General features: G+C 31.8%; 1 protein-coding gene across 4 annotated transcripts in view; it reads left to right on the top strand.

The window, feature by feature from the left end:
• The first annotated feature begins 1,082 nt into the window (after positions 1-1,082).
• LOC145263168 (uncharacterized) overlaps positions 1,083-18,235 on the top strand; it is a 573,905-nt gene continuing 556,752 nt past the window's right edge. For 2 of the 4 annotated variants that reach the window (XM_080120196.1, XM_080120194.1), the window contains exon 1: positions 1,097-1,474. The gene's annotated coding sequence lies outside the window, so the exon portion shown is untranslated. Of the gene's footprint in view, positions 1,475-18,235 lie in introns of all 4 variants that reach the window. The other 2 variants (XM_080120199.1, XM_080120201.1) reach the window with 2 other exon arrangements.

Below are 18,235 nucleotides of genomic sequence, written 5' to 3'. Positions count from 1 at the left end.
ATGCTAAATGTGTGGTCTGGAGATCAGGGGGAGGGTATAGAGTTGAATGCAATAATCAAAGAGGAAAGCGCCCCTGTGTGTGTGTGTCGTGCAGTCATACAACTTACCTTTGGATGCGATATGAGAGAAAGAGAAATTAAAGATGGCAGCCATGGATTTATAAGGTGTAGTCTCGTGGAATCTCACGAGATCTCATCTTCCACTGCACACGTATGCAAATGGAATGGGGTCAGTTTTCTGATAAAATGTCTGTTGGCAGAGGCAGTGGGGAGAGACATGTTGGAAGTTGAGAGAGAAAGTGGTTAGTGACGAATTCTAGCTGGACTTTTGCGTATTGTATTTGGTTTATTTTGTTTTGGTGTTTACCAGCCCATTTACCTTTGAAGATCCCGCAGATACACTCCTACTTTTGACTTCAATAAAATTGCAACACATTGCAACCTCGGTCCTAAAAATTGATAAATCCCGATTAGAAATCCGTTATCCTACCGATCTCACATCCTACAAACTTTTACTTTAGCAAAGGTGTTTTTTGTTTACAAGAATAATACATTTTCACTAAAATTAAAAAAATAATAATGGCTTCATTATATGCTGTGATTTTTAATTAATAAGTGTTGAAATTTTCACTTAAATTGGTTGATTTCCTGATTTTTGATGAATTTTTAAATGAAGAGAGGGGATCAAAATCTTTATGCATTTTAGGGATTAACTAAATTTTAGGTACGTACAAACGTACCTAAAATTTAGTTAAAGATGGTCATTTGATGAGTTAATTAGAATATTTACAAATGGAAGATTTTTCAAACATAACTCAATCAAAAACTGAGGCATATTTTGTGTTTTTTGTGATTAAAATATATATGAAAAAAAAAAAGCTCCAGAGAAGTAAACGTTAATTACTTCAGCTTTATTATAAAAACTATAAGCTTTATTTCATTGATTTGTTTTCTTTCATCGTTTTTTATAAGTCGCTTGATAAAAATCTACTTTAAAAAATAGTTTCCCCACTGCCAACCTGTAAAATGCGTCACTCTTTTTGAACTACTGCCTTGCTGCTGCGATTGGACTGCAAACCTACTGCCTTGCTGCTGCTGCTTTTCAATGGCAGCATCGGCGTTGCCTGCTTCTCGCTGCTGCTGCTTCAAATCTCTCTTATTATTATTATTTTTTTTTTTATTATTTAGAGACGCACACAGACTCCTCCATTTGAAAGGAGCCTAAACATTAAAAACAAACGAAACCTGTTGGTGCGTTTTCGTTGTTAAAAAAAAAAGAAAGAAAAACTGTACAATATTTCATTTTATAAGTGAAAAAAAATACTGTTTTTTCTCAATTCCACACAAAAAGCCAACTCTTTTACTAAAAAAATTCAAACTGCATTACACAAAAAAAAGAAACAAAACAAAAAACAAACAAACAAAAATAAAAAAAATCATCAAAATTAATGGATTAATTAAACATACTCTAATTTGTAAGTATTGTTTTTATTGTTTATTTTTTGTGAACATTTTACGAAAATACAATTTGGGTTTAATAATTAACAATGTGATAAAAATAAATAAATATTTACAAAAACATTGAACTGTTTACTTCTAAAATGAAAGCAAGAATGGATTTGTTTTATAAATTTATTTAAATAAATTTTGTTCCTAAAAGTTTTAATTAAAAGATCTATAAAGAAGTTGATTATTTTTGACGAACCTTAAGAATCTTGCCCCCCTCTATTTTAATCCAAATTTATTAAAAGAATTTTGATTAACTTAATTATTATTTTTTTTTTTTTACTGAAAGTTTAAATTTGCATTGTAATTTTTAAAGCGTTTTTAGAAGTTATGCATTTATTGTATTTTAGTTACCTCAGTTAAACATCAAGTTCAGTTCGTCTTTGTTTACATTCATCGTCAGCTGTCAGCTAGAAGCACAAATATCAGCTGACAGCTGATATGATGTAATTCCCTAAAAAGTCACTTCTGGTTAATATTTATAAGTTTTAAAATATGCAAACGAACTTGGTTGTTTTTCAGAATAACAGGATATTTTAAAACTGATGAAGCAAAGCATTGTTTCATTGCTTTACTGAAGCAAGTATCGTGAAGAAGCGCACATCAACTGACGAAGAATACAGATTAACAACGGACAAAACTTGAAGTCGGATATGATTTAGAAAAGCCACTGCGCACTCTGACGCACAAAAGGTCGAAAGTGGGACATGTTGGGCCAGTATACCAGCAAAAATGTATGGGCAGCAGCCCCGTCGGCATTCCTCGGTTAGAGCGCTGCCTGCAGCGCAGCAACAGCGCCTCCCTCAGCAATAAGCTAACTTCTCCCCAAAGAGGCTTAGGAGGGCGCTTTCGCTTTACTCATCCTGACAGACACTTGGTCATAATGTTCTACTTCCGCTAAACTGATTGTCGAGGACGTATCCTTCGGACATACTTTTTTTTTTTTTTTCCAGGACACTTTAAGGCTTTTCAGCAATCGCAATCAAGGATTTGTCTTATGTGACTCAAATTAAACAATTAAGAGCAAAGAGAAATCATTTGAAAATTCGTCTGAAGACCAATGGCTGAATATTTTTACCGTTTTTACGATTTAAATATTTGACTATTTTACTATAATTTTTTAGTATCTGTTTTGATGCTATATTTTATCTTTCATATCCTAAATCCATGAAGAAGAAATCCTTCTAAACCGAGGCAGTAGGCAATTCTTTTTTGGAAGCTGGATTTTTCCCACATTTAAAAAAACAACTTGAACTGTTTCCTCAGAGGGAAGCAATAGCAATAATAATAATAATAATAATTATTATTATTATTAGTAGTAGTATTAGTATTTTTTTTTTAGATTAGGTCCACCCACCTCCACAATTCAAATCTAAAAATTTACCTTATTATTATAAGTGCATACCGTGCTATTTTTTAAATAGTATTTTCAAGTTAAGTTCAAGTTTTACGATATCTTCTTTATAGGTGAAAGTACAGAATTATTACAAAACACGCTCGCCTCCTCATATTAAGAATGTCTTTCAAAATAATAACGTTATTTCAACACGGTAACATAAGTGCAAATGCACCTTTTTTTTTTTTTTTTTTTTTTTTTTTACATTTAAAATTTTTTCTTAAAGTTCATACGAAAATAAATTCAATAAGCTAAATCAAATCCCCCTATTTGAAAAGCAGGGGGAGAGATGCTGGATTGAGATAAAAAAAAAAAATTGTCTCAGTCTAGAAGGATTTTCTCATTGAAAAAGACACAAATGTTATCACTACTGCAAAAAAAAAAAAAAAAAATCAGCTTAATTTGAATGATTTAATTGTCAAAATCAATTTAAAAGATAAATATTTTTCTGTGACTATTTCGAAGATAAGTAGTACATTAAAATCTTAAGATTAAGTACGTGCAAAATGTAAGAAAAGTTTGACTCCGTAATTATTCGCTTAAAAATTCACTAAAATTCAGGAAATCAACCAATTTTAGCATATTTTTCAGTAGGCGCCTGCAAAAGTCACCACGGTACATGTAAAACAATGTAACTTTATTATAAATTAATATTATCAATATAACTTTTGTAAAGAAGGGCAAAATAAACTAGTAATAATTAAAAAAAAAAAAAAAAATTCGGTTCTCCGGACTTAAATAACATTATTTAAAAAGCCATTCTTAACATGGGGAGGGGAGGGTATTTTGTACCTATTCTGTACTTCAACCTTACAATTGAATAAAAAACATATAAAACTTTAATTAAACTTGGAAATACGATTTTAAAAAATAGCGCGAATCTCTCTCTGCACTAGCACCATTTTTTTTCATCGTACGAAAATAATGAAATTGCGAGACGAAAATCGTGTTTACATAATTGGCACTTTAAAATAACGTTCCATGTAGTAAGCAATTCGAACGTGAAAACATACCCGTGTTTAATAAATCTAGCAAAATCAACTAATGGTCAGATTTTCGTGAAATTTTCGATACTGATCCATTTTAGAATAAAATTAAAATGCAGTTTCCGTAAAATATACGAGGGGAAATATTTTTTCGACATTTGAACAAAATATATTTAAATCTATCGAAATTTCTATTTATTATGAAACGTAAGAGTTCAAATGGTACTCATCATGCAGAGAGTCATCCGGACGTAACCGTGGCCTTCGTTATAAAGATGGCCGGCCAGCTGAAAAAATGACGTCATCGCCGAGGTCCCAACAAGCAAGATATGTGGAACTCTTAGACTGTCAATAATGAACAGTAATTTTTACAGACAGCGTTACAAAACTTCAAAATTGGATTAAAATAAAGAAATAAAGAAAGAACACGATTTATACTGAAACTCATCTAATATTAATAATAAAAAAATAATAAAAAAAAACACACAAGTTATTTGTTTATTATTATTATTATATATATATATTATTATTGTATATTATAAGCAATTGAATATTTCGTTGTATTATAGATTTTAAAGATTAGAATGCGTTCTTTAATTACTTATAAATTACATTTTAAAAAAGTGAAGGAACACGATTTGATTTGAAATAAACTTGAAGTTTATTTAATATAATTAAATGAAAATTATGCATGTAAGATTATGAATATTTGAAGCAGAACACAAGCAAAACATTTGATATGAGTTAAGACAATAAACAAATATTAAAATTAAACTTTTTTTTAAAGCAAAATGAATATTTTTTTAAATCAAAATGAATATTTTTTAATCAAAATGAATATTTTTAAATCAAAATGAACCACAATATTTTTTTCAAAATCAAAAACAATATTTTTAATAAATTCATGAAATATTGCACAGTAAAAAAATTAACCCAAAGAAAAAATCATGTTTCTTATTTAAGATTATTTCACCACATAACAAAAATAACATGCAAAATCATTTTTTTATATCCATATTTTCAGTTTGTTAAAATACGTGGGTTTGTATTACTGTACACATAGATTCGAAAAAGTTGTCAAAAAACAAATATATAACAAATAAATGTTATCAAAGGCAAGATAAGTTACTTTTCTACCAAACTGGATATATTTTTCGTGTTTTTATTCAATGTAACATGTTTATTCGGCTCGAAAAACATAGTGTTTACCGATGTATTCGAAAATTCCAGATGGCGTCTGATTCTCTCTTTAACACGGTAAGTTTGGGAAAAGGTGTTATAAATACAAAACCGGATAAAATACTGTTAAAAACTCGCTCAATACATGTTACCGTGACATAGGTTGACATATATTCGGCGGGTTTTTAATAGTATGTTGTATAGTTTTTTATTTATAACACCTTATCCCAAACTTACCGTGTTAAAGAGAGAATCAGACGCCATCTTGAATTTTCGAATACATCGGTAAACACTATGTTTTTCGAGCTGAATAAACATGTTACATTGAATAAAAACACGAAAAATATTTGGTAGAAAAGTAACTTATCTTGCCTTTGATAACATTTATTTGTTATATATTTGTTTTTGACAACTTTTTCAAATCTATGTGTACAGAGTAATACAAACCCAATTACGTTAATGAAATGAATTGTACTTATTTACTATGCCTCCCCACGGGACAGAGTTAGACACCAGGGTCGTTTTTTAACGTGGAGAAAAGGTACAAAAATAAAAATTGTCTCAGTCGTGAAGGATTTCTCCTCCACCGAAAGAGAACAAGAAATAGAATGCAGCATCTGGAGAACAGATACTACACTTTGATCTGGTCCCGAAGGCCAAGACTGTTCAAGACCACGAGTGAACGCGCGTTTTTTTTTTTTTTTTTTAGTTTAGTTTCATATATATATATATATATATATATATAAAATAAGTATTTTTAAATTTTATCTTTCTAGCTTTAAAAAAAAGTTTAAAAATTTTATCAGCCAGCATAATTTATTTTTAAATATTGAAAAATTTCAGGAAAATTAATTTTTGTTAGATTTTTTAAACGTGTGTCAACAGCTTAAAAAAATCGTGTTTTAAAGAGTCGATGTTGTCTCGCATTTTCATTAGTTTTGTATGCTGTAAAAAAATTTTTTTAATATTAGCAATTTATTTGAAGCTTCTTTTGAATGGTAGAACATTTAGGATGATAATATTGAATTAAATTATAGTTACATCGTGTTAAATACAGGGGGGGGGAGCACGTTAAAACTTACTTTGCTGAATGGAGATGGTGTAAAATCTTTTTTTTTTTTTACTGCATTATAATTCTTTATCTTTCGGAAATGAAAATACTGTCACTTTTTGGTCCTTTACGATAATTTCCTCAGCAAGTTGGAACGATGCACCGTGAAGGCATTTTAATAAAAAAAGAAATATTACACTGACTTCAAGACGTTACGAATGCCTACCGGTGACTACCGGTGTCACCGGTATGGACTATCCGTGATGACGTCAGCAGATTAAATTATTTTTGCTCACCGGCCATCTTGTCTTTTAAGACGGTCTTGACGTAACTCAGCGCACACCCGGCTTTCCCCGAACATAGCGTCAACAGCCGAAGTAAGCCGAGCGTCGCCGAGGAGATTAAGCCGTTTGACGTAACATAAAGCTGAGCCACGACAATGTAGTGCGAGCGTTTTCAACGCGACGCGCGTTCGCGCAAGTTAAAAATTCAAAGCAGCAGACGATAATCATGAAAAGGAAGAAAAGAAAACAAGTTAGTTTAGAAAAAGATTAAAAAAACACACCATTTGCGTACTTTTCCGTAAGAATTATCTGAGCAGTTAAAAACAGCAGCAGGAGTCCTGGAATTTTGTCAGGATAGGAGATTGCTAGCACGAACGAAAACGTGCGTATCTCTTGTGGACATTGCTTTTTGCAATAAGAGCGCAGCTAAGTAAGCGATGGCTATGCCTGGAGGTGCCAGGCTGGCAAATGCCGAACAGGAACTTTTTTCACAAAATCTAGGCTGGCAATTGCCGTAATACTAAAACTGATCTATTTGTGGGCGTTCGAGAGAGCAACGCAAAAAGACCCCCAACGCGAATGTGAAATTCGCTCGACGCACACCATCATCACCGACTGGAAGAATTTCTTAAGAGATATTTGTGGGGAATATTTTCTAAGGAATCTCCAGCAGATAGGGGGCCTAGGCCATACGGTGGAGGTTGATGAGGCTTTGTTTAACCGTAGAAAGCATAACATTGGCAGGTTACTCACACCGGTCTGGGTCTTCGGTGGATACGACCCTGCCGAAAAGGACGGTTTCTTGGTGAGTGTACCAAACCGGAATCCCGAAACCCTCCTTCCATTAATCAAACAATATATCCTGCCGGGAACCACGGTTGTATCAGACTGTTGGAAAGCATATAACAAAGTGGGGGGAGAGGGGTATCGCCATTTTTTTTTTTTTTTTTTACACGGTGGACACCACTTATCAAGGCCCGGAAGCCACTCAGGGATAAGGGTTATTGCAACTACAGTACGTTAGTGTGGAGATTTGATGAAGTGTTTACTTAAGGGGGCGGTTCATTAGGAATTTGTTAATGTTGGACTTGAAGACATCCAAGTTGTAGTCAGGTGGGAAGCAGGCAGATGGAACAGAGTTCCACAGGCGTGCAGTTCTAAGAAAGAAGCTTTGTTCATGGAATCCGCATTTTGATTTAGGCACAGATAAAGAGTGGGGGAAATTTTTCACAGTGGATTCAGCTAGACGGGTGTTTTTCGTAAAAAATTGGTGAGGGGAGACCAGAAATTGGAGTTCAGACGAGTACCTGCCATGGAAATAACGATAAAACAAGGATAGGCTCGCAACGTCTCTTCTGTGGGAGAGAGGCTGCAGGGTAGAGAAAAGGGCATCCCCCACTAAGCCACAAAGTCTATTTTGTACTCTGTCAAGGCAGGATAGCCTGTTTTTAGCAGCTCCTGCCCAGATATGGCAACAGTATTCCATCCTTGGACGTACTTGGCTTTTATATAGATAGAGAATTGCATCAGTAGTGAGATATTTTCTGGAGCGGTAGAAGGATGCCACCATCTTTCCAGCGACCTGGCAACAGACTTGATGTACGTGTTCCATTTCAGATCAGGAGTAAAGGTCAAACCCAGAAGCTTGTCAAAACACGGGGCCTCACCCAGACGAGAGCCATCCATCCCAATTGATGCCAGATGGGGATCAGAGCATCGATGAACCATCACAGCCTTCACTTCGTAGTTCCAGAAACGAAGGCTACGACGAATCATGTGGAGCGAATGTGGAAGGAAGCTAAACAACGCAACAAAGTTGAATGCGGGACCAACCGGGAGCTTTTGGACACATATCTCCTAGAGTTTATGTGGAGGCAAACATTTGGTAAAGCTCCGTTTGTCTCCATATTAGCTCACATCGCCGAAAGCTACCTGGTTGATGACGAGCTTCCTTACACGTCCACTATCACCTCTGCATCCACTTTGGCGTCGTGTGATGCCCTCCAACAGACCGAGGAAACAACATCTGTTTTAAAATGAAAAAAAAAAAAAAATCCACCCATTTTTCTTTTTCCAGTTTCCAGGTTTTTCCTTCACCCCCCCCCCCTAAAAAAAAAAACAAAACAAAATAAAAACAAAAAAAAAGGCAAAAAAAATTTGTTTCGTACAAAAAAAAACAACAAAAAAATTAAACAATCTCACCTAGTTTTCTTTATTTTCGTAGTTTCAAGGTTTTTTCTTAAAAAAAAACACACACACAAAATATAAAAAAATCTGTTTTATTGAAAAACAAAAGAAAAAAAATACATAGACAAAAACTTTACGAACACAAAATTCCTTGAAAGTATTTATTAACTTACTTTTGAGCCTTTTCTTGTATTAAAAAAATCTGTGACATTAAAAAAAAAACACAAAAAAAACATTGTTAAAACATTTTCCTTTACAGTTAATAAAACTTAAAAATTAAGATATGTTTCTCTTTTCTTGTTATGCTTCCAGCGGCAACGCTCGGCTTAATTTTCTCGGCAACGCTCGGCTTACTCTCGCTGTTGATGTGTTTCGGGGGGAGGGGGAACCGGGCGTTACGTCTGAGTTACGTCTGGATCACTCTCTGCATGAGTACCGAAAACTTTTAGCCGATACTAAAAGATAAAATGAAGAATATTTATTTTTAAGCTATCAGTAAAAGTAAAACCTAATAGCATAAAAATGTGATGTGAATTTATTTTAGCTGTGTGAAAAAACACCCATAAAACATGACCTTTCGGTTATGTACCGTCCTTCAGCATTGACAAATCTGACAAGAAAGTGCTAAAAGGTATTAATATTACTTTGTTTTTTTTAGTAAGTTAGTGGACTAAGTGAAAGTTTTATCAAAGGCAAGCTTTGGTGACAACGTTCCTTTGATTTTTGAAGTCTGTTTATTGGCCGAGGCTGCTGCCTGTTTACTGGTTATAAAAACGAGTTCTAAATTAGGGGATGGGTAAAGATAAAAAGTAATAAAAGATTATAAAAAATCAATATTATTGAAACCACTTTCCCAGTTGAGTCTGTCTTGGAACGGATAAGGCACATAAATTCAAGATTGAAATTTTGCCAGGCACCATTATCATGTAAGTTATATTTTCATGTAAATGTAGAATTTAAGTGAATATTTTTACTATATAAAACTACTTATTATTATTATTATTATTATTATTATTATGATAATAATAATAATATCTTTTTTTTAAATCTGTCTTCAGCAAAATTTTCCTAAACAAAAGTAGTATTCTACATTTTTTGGTACTCCTTGAGCATTTAGTTCAACAGGGACCCGACCTATTTGTTTATTAGTCGCTCCTTTACAAAGGCTAATGCATGCGCTGATAAGTTTAAAAATTTTTTTTTATTTATTTACTTATATTATTTGAATGAATAAAAGAAAATTAGCCATTTATTGATAATTAGCATTTCAGCCCGGCGTTGGCTGGGTGTTTGGAGGTGTATGTTGAGCAAAGGGTTTGTATTACTATACACATAGATTCGAAAAAGTTGTCAAAAAACAAATATATAACAAATAAATGTTATCAAAGGCAAGATAAATTACTTTTCTACCAAACTGGATATAATTTTCATGTTTTTATTCAACTTAACATGTTTATTCAGCTCGAAAAGCATAGTGTTTACCGATGTATTGGAAAATTCAAAATGGCGGCCGACTCTCGCTTTAACACGGTAAGTTCGGGAAAAGGTGTTATAAATAATAAACTAGACAAAATACTATTAAAAAACCACCGAATATATATCAAGTTATGTCACGGTAACATATATTGAGCGAATTTCTAACAGTATTTTGTCTAGTTTATTATTTATTACACCTTTTTCCGAACTTACCGTGTTAAAGAGAGAGTCGGCCACCATTTTGAATTTTCCAATACATCGGTAAACACTGTATGCTTTTCGAGCTGAATAAACATGTTAAATTGAATAAAAACACGAAAATTATATCCAGTTTGGTAGAAAAGTAATTTATCTTGCCTTTGATAACATTTATTTGTTATATATTTATTTTTTTGACAACTTTTTCGAATCTGTGTACAGTAATACAAACCCGAAAAAGGTGACATCTTTGCTGTTACGACCACCGCCAAACCGGAAGTGACTTATGTTTAAATTAAGGCTAGACAATCGAAAGGAGAAGATAACTTTCAAAAATATCGGTGAAAAAGCGACCCCTCCTCTGTAGAAAAGTGCCCAGTTGAAGGTGAAAATATTAATGTTTTTAGCCAATTTTTCGATATTTGTCGTCTGAAAGGTCGAACTTCAAAACGATACTGATCTTGGTAAAATCCGTCGCCTCTGTCGAAAGTTTAAGGTAGACATGCAAACATACATTTATATATTGGTAACTAAAGATTTCCGACCCAAACTGATTAAAAAGGTTGCCCTGTCTCTGTCAAATTTAAAATGTTTAGACCAGAAATTGTCTGAGTAATTTGGTAGAGACCGCAGAGGTCAATTTTTTTTTAATTTTGACCTCTATTATGACCCCTTAACATTTGTTTTGGGCTCAAATCAAGTTATTAAGTTAGATCCATGCCCAAGGAACCTATATTTAAAATTTCAAGCGTTTAGACCCAAAATTGTCGGAGGAGTTTGGTAGAGTTCTCAAAGGTCAAATCGTCAAGTTTCTGGCCGAAAACCTATCACAAAGATTTTCCCAAATCTCAGTACACTGTATTTCAAATTTCGAGTCTGTACACTTAAAATTGACAGCGTTATTGCGTAGGGAAATGTACACACACACACACACACGTCCACTTTTATAGATATAGATTTCTCAATTTTACAGACGTGGATAACTTTTTAGTAAATATTGGTAATCGTGAAGAAAGAGAGTTCCTCCGTTTGACTATAGGTGGCGTTACTGTCTGTCCAGTGTCCACCCAGTTACGGAAGCACAAAATGTATATAATGGCACCCTTGAAATAAAAATAAATGTTTTCGTAATATTTTAATTTTAAACGTTTTTTTTTTTTTTTGCAAACATATTTACGTTTTTTTTTGTTTGTTTTTGCAAACATATTTAAGTTTTATTTTTCCAAACATTTACGTGTTGTTGCTTGTTTATTTTCAAACATTTACGTGTTTGTTTTTTGTTTTGTTTTTCTTTGCAAGCATAAACTAAATGTTTTTGCTATATTTTTCTTTTAAACATATTTATGGGTACAACCTTTTTTCCGCGAGTATTTTTTACGCTCTTATAATAAAAAAAATCAACGTTTTTTTCTTTTTTATCTTTTTTTTTTCTTAATTTTTCTGCACTTATTTTACCTTTTTCGCGAGTATTTATATATATATTTGAAAAAGGATATTGTAAAACCTGAATCTTACTTGAAACTACTATTAAAAAATAGCGCGGTACAATACGTGCATAAGCAAACTTTTCAATAAGAAAAATATTTCAAAAATATTTAGTTTATGCTTGCAGAAAAAAAAATGTAAATGTTTGAAAATAAACAAGCAACAACATATAAACAAGCAACAACATGTAAATGTTTGGAAAAATAAAACTTAAATATGTTTACAAAAAAAAAAAAAAACGTAAATATGTTTAAAAAAACAAAAAAAAAACATGTTTAAAATTAAAATATAACAAAAACATTTATTTTTATTTCAAGGGTGTCATTATATACATTTTGTGCTTCCGTAACTGGGTTGACAGACAGTAACGCCACTTATAGTCAAACGGAGGAAACAGGCTTTCTCTTTCTTCACGATTACCGTAAATATTTACATTAGGTCCACCTCCACCTCCACATTGTTCTTTTAGTTGTATAGATAATGCTATTGGGGGGGGGGCAGTGTCGGTCACAGAAAAGTAGATTTGTTTATCGATTTTCTGATTCAGTCGAATACCCATATGTCGTCATTTTAAAGAAAGATTGTGGAGGTGGACCTGATGTAAATATGTAATATTTACTATAAGTTAACTGTGATATTCGTTTTCAGCATAGCCGAAAACCTTCAAAAGTCATCATTTTAAAGAAAACTGTGCAAGTGGAGCTAATGTAAATTTGTTTATGCTATCGTGCGCGCGGTTTATTTTATCATCAGATTCATTGTCAGCAACCTCGAATATCCCTAAAAACAAAAAATTTGAGTGCTCGCTCAGTGTTCTGTTGTAGCGAAAGCCAATATTTACCATTCAATTTAATTTATTAAGTCTTAAAAATGGAAAATTATTTCAATGATTTAATCGCTGTCGGCCACAGCTTTTAATTTTTATGCAACAAAAAGATTTTTACTTAAAAAAATGTTATACTGCAGAAAATTGGGAAAATTTGTTTACAAATTACAAGTATTAAGTACAAGAAAAAATGGCCGACACGATATGGTACGGGCAAAAATGAGCTGATAAACATAGTGACCTAGTTTTGAAAGCCGATTTATCATAATTTTTTTGTAGTTTTCCGACTGCTTTTTTTTTTATTGTATTTGAAAGGAAAAAAATATTTGTACACATGAAAAAAAAAAAGTTATGAAAAATGTTTTCACGGCGAGCTAACCAATTCAGCTAGATTTTGAAGTTAAATAAATTCATTGTAAAAATCATTTAAAAGGTAAATATTAGTTTTATGGGTCTATTTCAAAGATAATTAGTAAAGTCCTAAGATATTGAATTAAATAAAAAAACAAACACACCTTGTTCGTACAAAAAATAGCTTAATTAACCCTCAGAAAGCAAGTAATTCTGCCGTTCCGTTCACCAAAACGCAACAAATAAAGATTTGTAAACACGATTATGCGGAAACCCAAAATTACAGCCAATGAAAACGCTGTTTCAAAATGAAGTTATGATATTAAAAGGAGGTAGGCGCGTCAGTTTTCTATTTTTTCCCAGACATGCATCCGTACATTCCTATTCTGAACGTTTGTATCAATTTTTATCATTTTTTAATTATTTTTTATGTTCCTGTTTTTAAAATTTTTTTTTTTTAATTATTGTTCGAGATTATATAAAAATTATGTTACGCTGAAAGTTTCACATTAAAATCTTGGGGTTTGTATTACTGTACACATAGATTCGAAAAAGTTGTCAAAAAACAAATATATAACAAATAATTAATAAAACCACCGAATACATACATTGAGCGAATTTCTAACAGTATTTTGTCTAGTTTATTATTTATAACACCTTTTCCCGAACTTACCATGTTAAAGAGAGAGTTGGGCGCCATTTTGAATTTTCAATTACATCGGTAAACACTGTATGCTTTTCGAGCTGAATAAACATGTTACATTGAATAAAAACACGAAAATTATATCCAGTGTGGTAGAAAAGTAACTTATCTTGCCTTTGATAACATTTATTTGTTATATATTTGTTTGTTAACAACTTTTTCGAATCTGTGTACAGTAATACAAACCCAAATCTTGAATATAAATATTATGCGTAATCTGTAATTTAAAAAAAAAAGTAGAAATATTTTTGCTATTATAATTTTTTGTGAAAATATTAAATAAACAATGCTTAATTCAATGGTAATATCAGTAGTTCAAGAAATTCATTTTTCTTCAAGTTATATCGAATTCATTAATACGGACTTTAAGGGCTTTTTTTCATCATGTTCCTATAAAAATGAAATAATTTTTAAAAATTGTTATAATTTACGATGCTTTATTTTCATTAAAAAAAAAATTCATTTTTTTACCACAGAAAATCATAACTTTAATAAAGGTATTTTTTGTTTAAACAAAATAATACATTTTTACTAAGATTTGAATAAAAATAATGGGTTCATTATATTCCATGACCATTATTTTATAAATACTGAAAATGTCATTAAAATTGGATAATTTCCTGATTTTTGGTGAATTTTTAAGTAAAGGGAGGAGGTCAAAATGTTTATACATTTTGAGCATCGGTATTCATTTTGCCCGTACCAGGTTATACCTTTGGAGTCCCGATAATGACTTAAAAATAAAACAAATTACTAGTATTAATTCGCCTAATAAAGGTTATGATAACGTTTATTGGCTAGATTTCTTCCAGTATTTTGTTTTATTTTTAAGTTAAGTATGGCTTTCTAAATAATCTGCAGAACCTTAACTTCATAACTATTCTGTACTTTCACCTAACAATTTAATAAATAAATAAACTTGGGGTGGGAAATTGATACTCTCACCAGACGATATATACTGATAAAGTTCAGTATCAGAGACTGAATATGATAAAACACCGTTTGCTGCTAACTTTGAATTGAATACTTTTCTGGTTTGCTAATATTTTTTAAAGTATTGGTGCTTTTGTTTTGTTTTTGTTGGGATGGGGGTTGGTAAAATTATGTGCGCTTGCGCATATAACAATAGCTACCACTCATAACATCACAGTTACAGTGCTTAATATCCAGAAAACTACTTATTTGCAGAATATTTAAATGTGATATTTTATGTTATAAGTGGTGGTTATTGTTGTACATGCAAGCACGCACATGTATCTTTTTATTACATCAAACTTGTGGAAAAGTATCTTTTCACTATCGTGAAAATTAGTAGCCGGCCCCAATTTTAAATGTGATATTCGTTTTCAGCACACCCTAAACCCCTTTCATCTAACAATTTAATAAATAAATAAACTTGGGATGGGAAATTGATACTCTCACAAGAAGATATATACTGATAAAATCTAACATGTCCAGAATTTTTTTAGAACATTCATTTTTTTAAAGTTTTTCATTGAAAAGTACCCATAAACAACATAAATTGCCTTTTTGTAGATTTAGAATATCAATCATCGAGAAAAAATGGTTCACCATTGAGATCACATATGTTTTATGTTATAATTTAACCCTTAACACCTTTCAAATTTTTTTTATTATATGACTTTTTTTCCATAACAAAATTTGTGTTGCATTAAAAAAAAAAAAAAACAAATGAAGAAAATTCAATTCCATCAGCATAAATTTTTTTATATGGATTTTGTGTATATATTAATCAGCATTAAAATAGCTTTACAAAGATATCAAACATGACCATATTGTGAAATATCAAAATGTTTTTATATGAAGTAGCAGGTACTACATTCCGCCATTTTGAATTTAGCCTACTTTAAAACGATTGTAGGAATGGTTCTAGCGGAAAACCCATCATAAAATTTGGAATATATACTGTCATAAGATAGATAAATCTTTTGTCAAAATTACAAAAAAATTAAAATGACCCTTTTGAGATAATTCAGGTAAAAAGTCAAGGTCAACTTTTTGAAAGTTGACCTTGAAAAAAATATCCCCAGATAAAATTGTAGATCTATCCAAGTACTTTAGAATGATATATGAATGAACTTTGTAGGCCCATAAATAACAGATATCCTCTTTTAAAGTTGGTCACCTCTCCATAAAAATTGACCTTTTTGTAAAAAGGTCAAGGTCATAAAAAACTCATATGTCAGAAACCCCTTGACCTTGAGATGTTTAACAAGTGTCATTTAATTCCTTTCATGGAGATCTATAAGTGTAGCAAATTTGAAAAAACCCGTGTCAGACATGATTTGTGCCCTCCAAAATTTGTTGATTTGACATGGAATGAGCCATATATCTACCTATATTCCTATAAATTCGTTTTTCTTTGGTGTGTACTGATATTCATATTAAAAACCCTCTTTTCTATTTATTTAAAAAAAAAATACAATTTTGTTAATACATGGGTTGTGGAATTGCATTCACTAGCAAAAGATCTAACTAATTTGTATATTCTTTTAAACATTCATTTTAATTAATTCCCTATTAGTTGCTTCTGTTTTCCAATGGGATAATCATCTTTAATTAATTATTACATGTAATTATATTCATGCAGATATTCTACATGATTTATACTTGCATAATATTTGCGTAAAAAGTTCATAGTAACACAAAATTGTTTTCACACATATTTATGTATATGTATATATTTTTGTTTAACAAATTTTGCCTACTAAACTCCTCCTAGAGATTTTGGTCTACAGACATGAAACTTCATATATAAGGTATTTGAATCCATGCAAAACTTTATATTTGGGTTTTAACCTGGAAAAATCGGTGCAAAAGTGTGAAAATTAAAAAAAAAAAATAAAATTTACCAGGTGAAGGTCGAACGCCGGCATTATGAATGCATAATGTAGTAGCTATTGGTTCATGTTTTAATTTTTAGCCTTGCAGTAAACATGTTTTCATAGCCCAGTCATTGACGGCAGAGACAAAATAAATGGTGAACTGAATGTTTTAGTTTCGATTCTCGGTGGTGGCGCATGAGTCTTTTTTTTTTTTTTAATACTTTTTAAATCATTACTATGTATTGCATCCAATCTATCTATCTATAAAAGTGAAAATGTCTGTCTTCTCTATGGTAGTTAAGGAAGACTATTATATAGAAAGGCATTACTTTACATATTCACACTTTTTAATATATATATATGCTCATAACCTTATTAACAGTACATAGGGCCCTGGCAAAGCCGGGAGGAAGTGCTAGTGTATATATATATATATATATATATATATATATATTAGGGTAGGTCGATTTTTCACTTTTCTCAGAATATTAAAAAATGGCACTTACTGAAAGGTGCGTCTGGACTTATTAAGTACTCATGCAAAAAATTAGATCAAATGTTTGAGCGTTTTTTTGAGCATTCTGTATCAAAGTCGTAGACAAAAATATTCTGAAAATTCTTTGTTTTTGCAAGGTTTGTCTTGAATATTCATGCGAATACCAACAAATGTCCGTTTTTTCAAATCAGGTGATGTCTTTTTATTTTATAAAAATATTAATATAAAAAATCATAAATAATCTTCAAATTGAAAATCTGCACCCCCCCCTTTTCATTTTGTTTTTTACATTTCGGGTCACCACTTATCAAGGCTCTGTGGCAACTCTAGGATAAGGGTTGCCTATTAAGTAGATGTTCTGCATTCTGTCAATACAGGAAAGGATATTCTTTGGAGCTCCAACCCAGATGTGGCAGCAGTACTCCCTCTTAAAACATACTTGTTTTTTGTATGGGTAGAGGATCACAGTGGGAGTGAGATACTTCCTGGAGTAGTTAGAGATCTGATGTAGGTATTTCATTCAGATTCAGGGTAAAAGTGAGTCCCAGAAGTTTGTCAAAATAGGGTACTTCATCAAGGCAAGAGATGTTCATTTCAATTGGGTTAAACTGGGAATATAAGCTTTAGTGGTGAACAGATAGCAGTTTGGTTTTGGATGTATTAAAGTTGACCAGCCATTCCTTACTCCATTGCAGCACACGTTTAAGCTCAGAGGAGAGAGAATCAGAAAACTTCTGATCTTTGTCGGCTTTTGTAGTGTTGCCATAGATGGTAGTATTGTCTGCATAGATGTTGACAAATGATTGAAAGATATGGTTTGTAAGGTTCTTGATAAAGATAAGGAAGACAGTTGGGCTCAATATGGATTTTTGGGGCATGCCAGCATTAATACTGTGACCTACGTATTTCTGCCCATTAACAACCGCTTTAATAGACCCCTCAGAGTGAAAGGATTTTATGCTTGAGAGGGCATTTCCAGCTATTCCATAGCTAGAGATTTTATGAAGTAAACCTTTGTGTCAGATCCTATCAAATGCCTTAGATATGCTAAGAGCTATCACTCTAAAAATGAAACCTTCATCAATAAATTCACTGATTTTGTATGATATCACTATTAGCAACATCAGCTGTTGCTCTCTTGGAGTGGACACCATATTCCGTGTCACTGAAAAGGTTATTTTTGTTGAGATGATTGACAAGTTCCTCATTTATCACAGAGTTACATTAGCAAACTGTCTTTTCATGTTATGAATTAAGCAGTAATAT

Source organism: Euprymna scolopes, chromosome 38, assembly GCF_053919585.1.
Source record: "Euprymna scolopes isolate OS-2025 chromosome 38, ASM5391958v1, whole genome shotgun sequence".
Classification (NCBI taxonomy): domain Eukaryota; kingdom Metazoa; phylum Mollusca; class Cephalopoda; order Sepiida; family Sepiolidae; genus Euprymna; species Euprymna scolopes.
The sequence above is the reverse complement of the archived record's forward strand: the minus strand, read 5'-3'. Positions and strand labels throughout refer to the sequence as shown.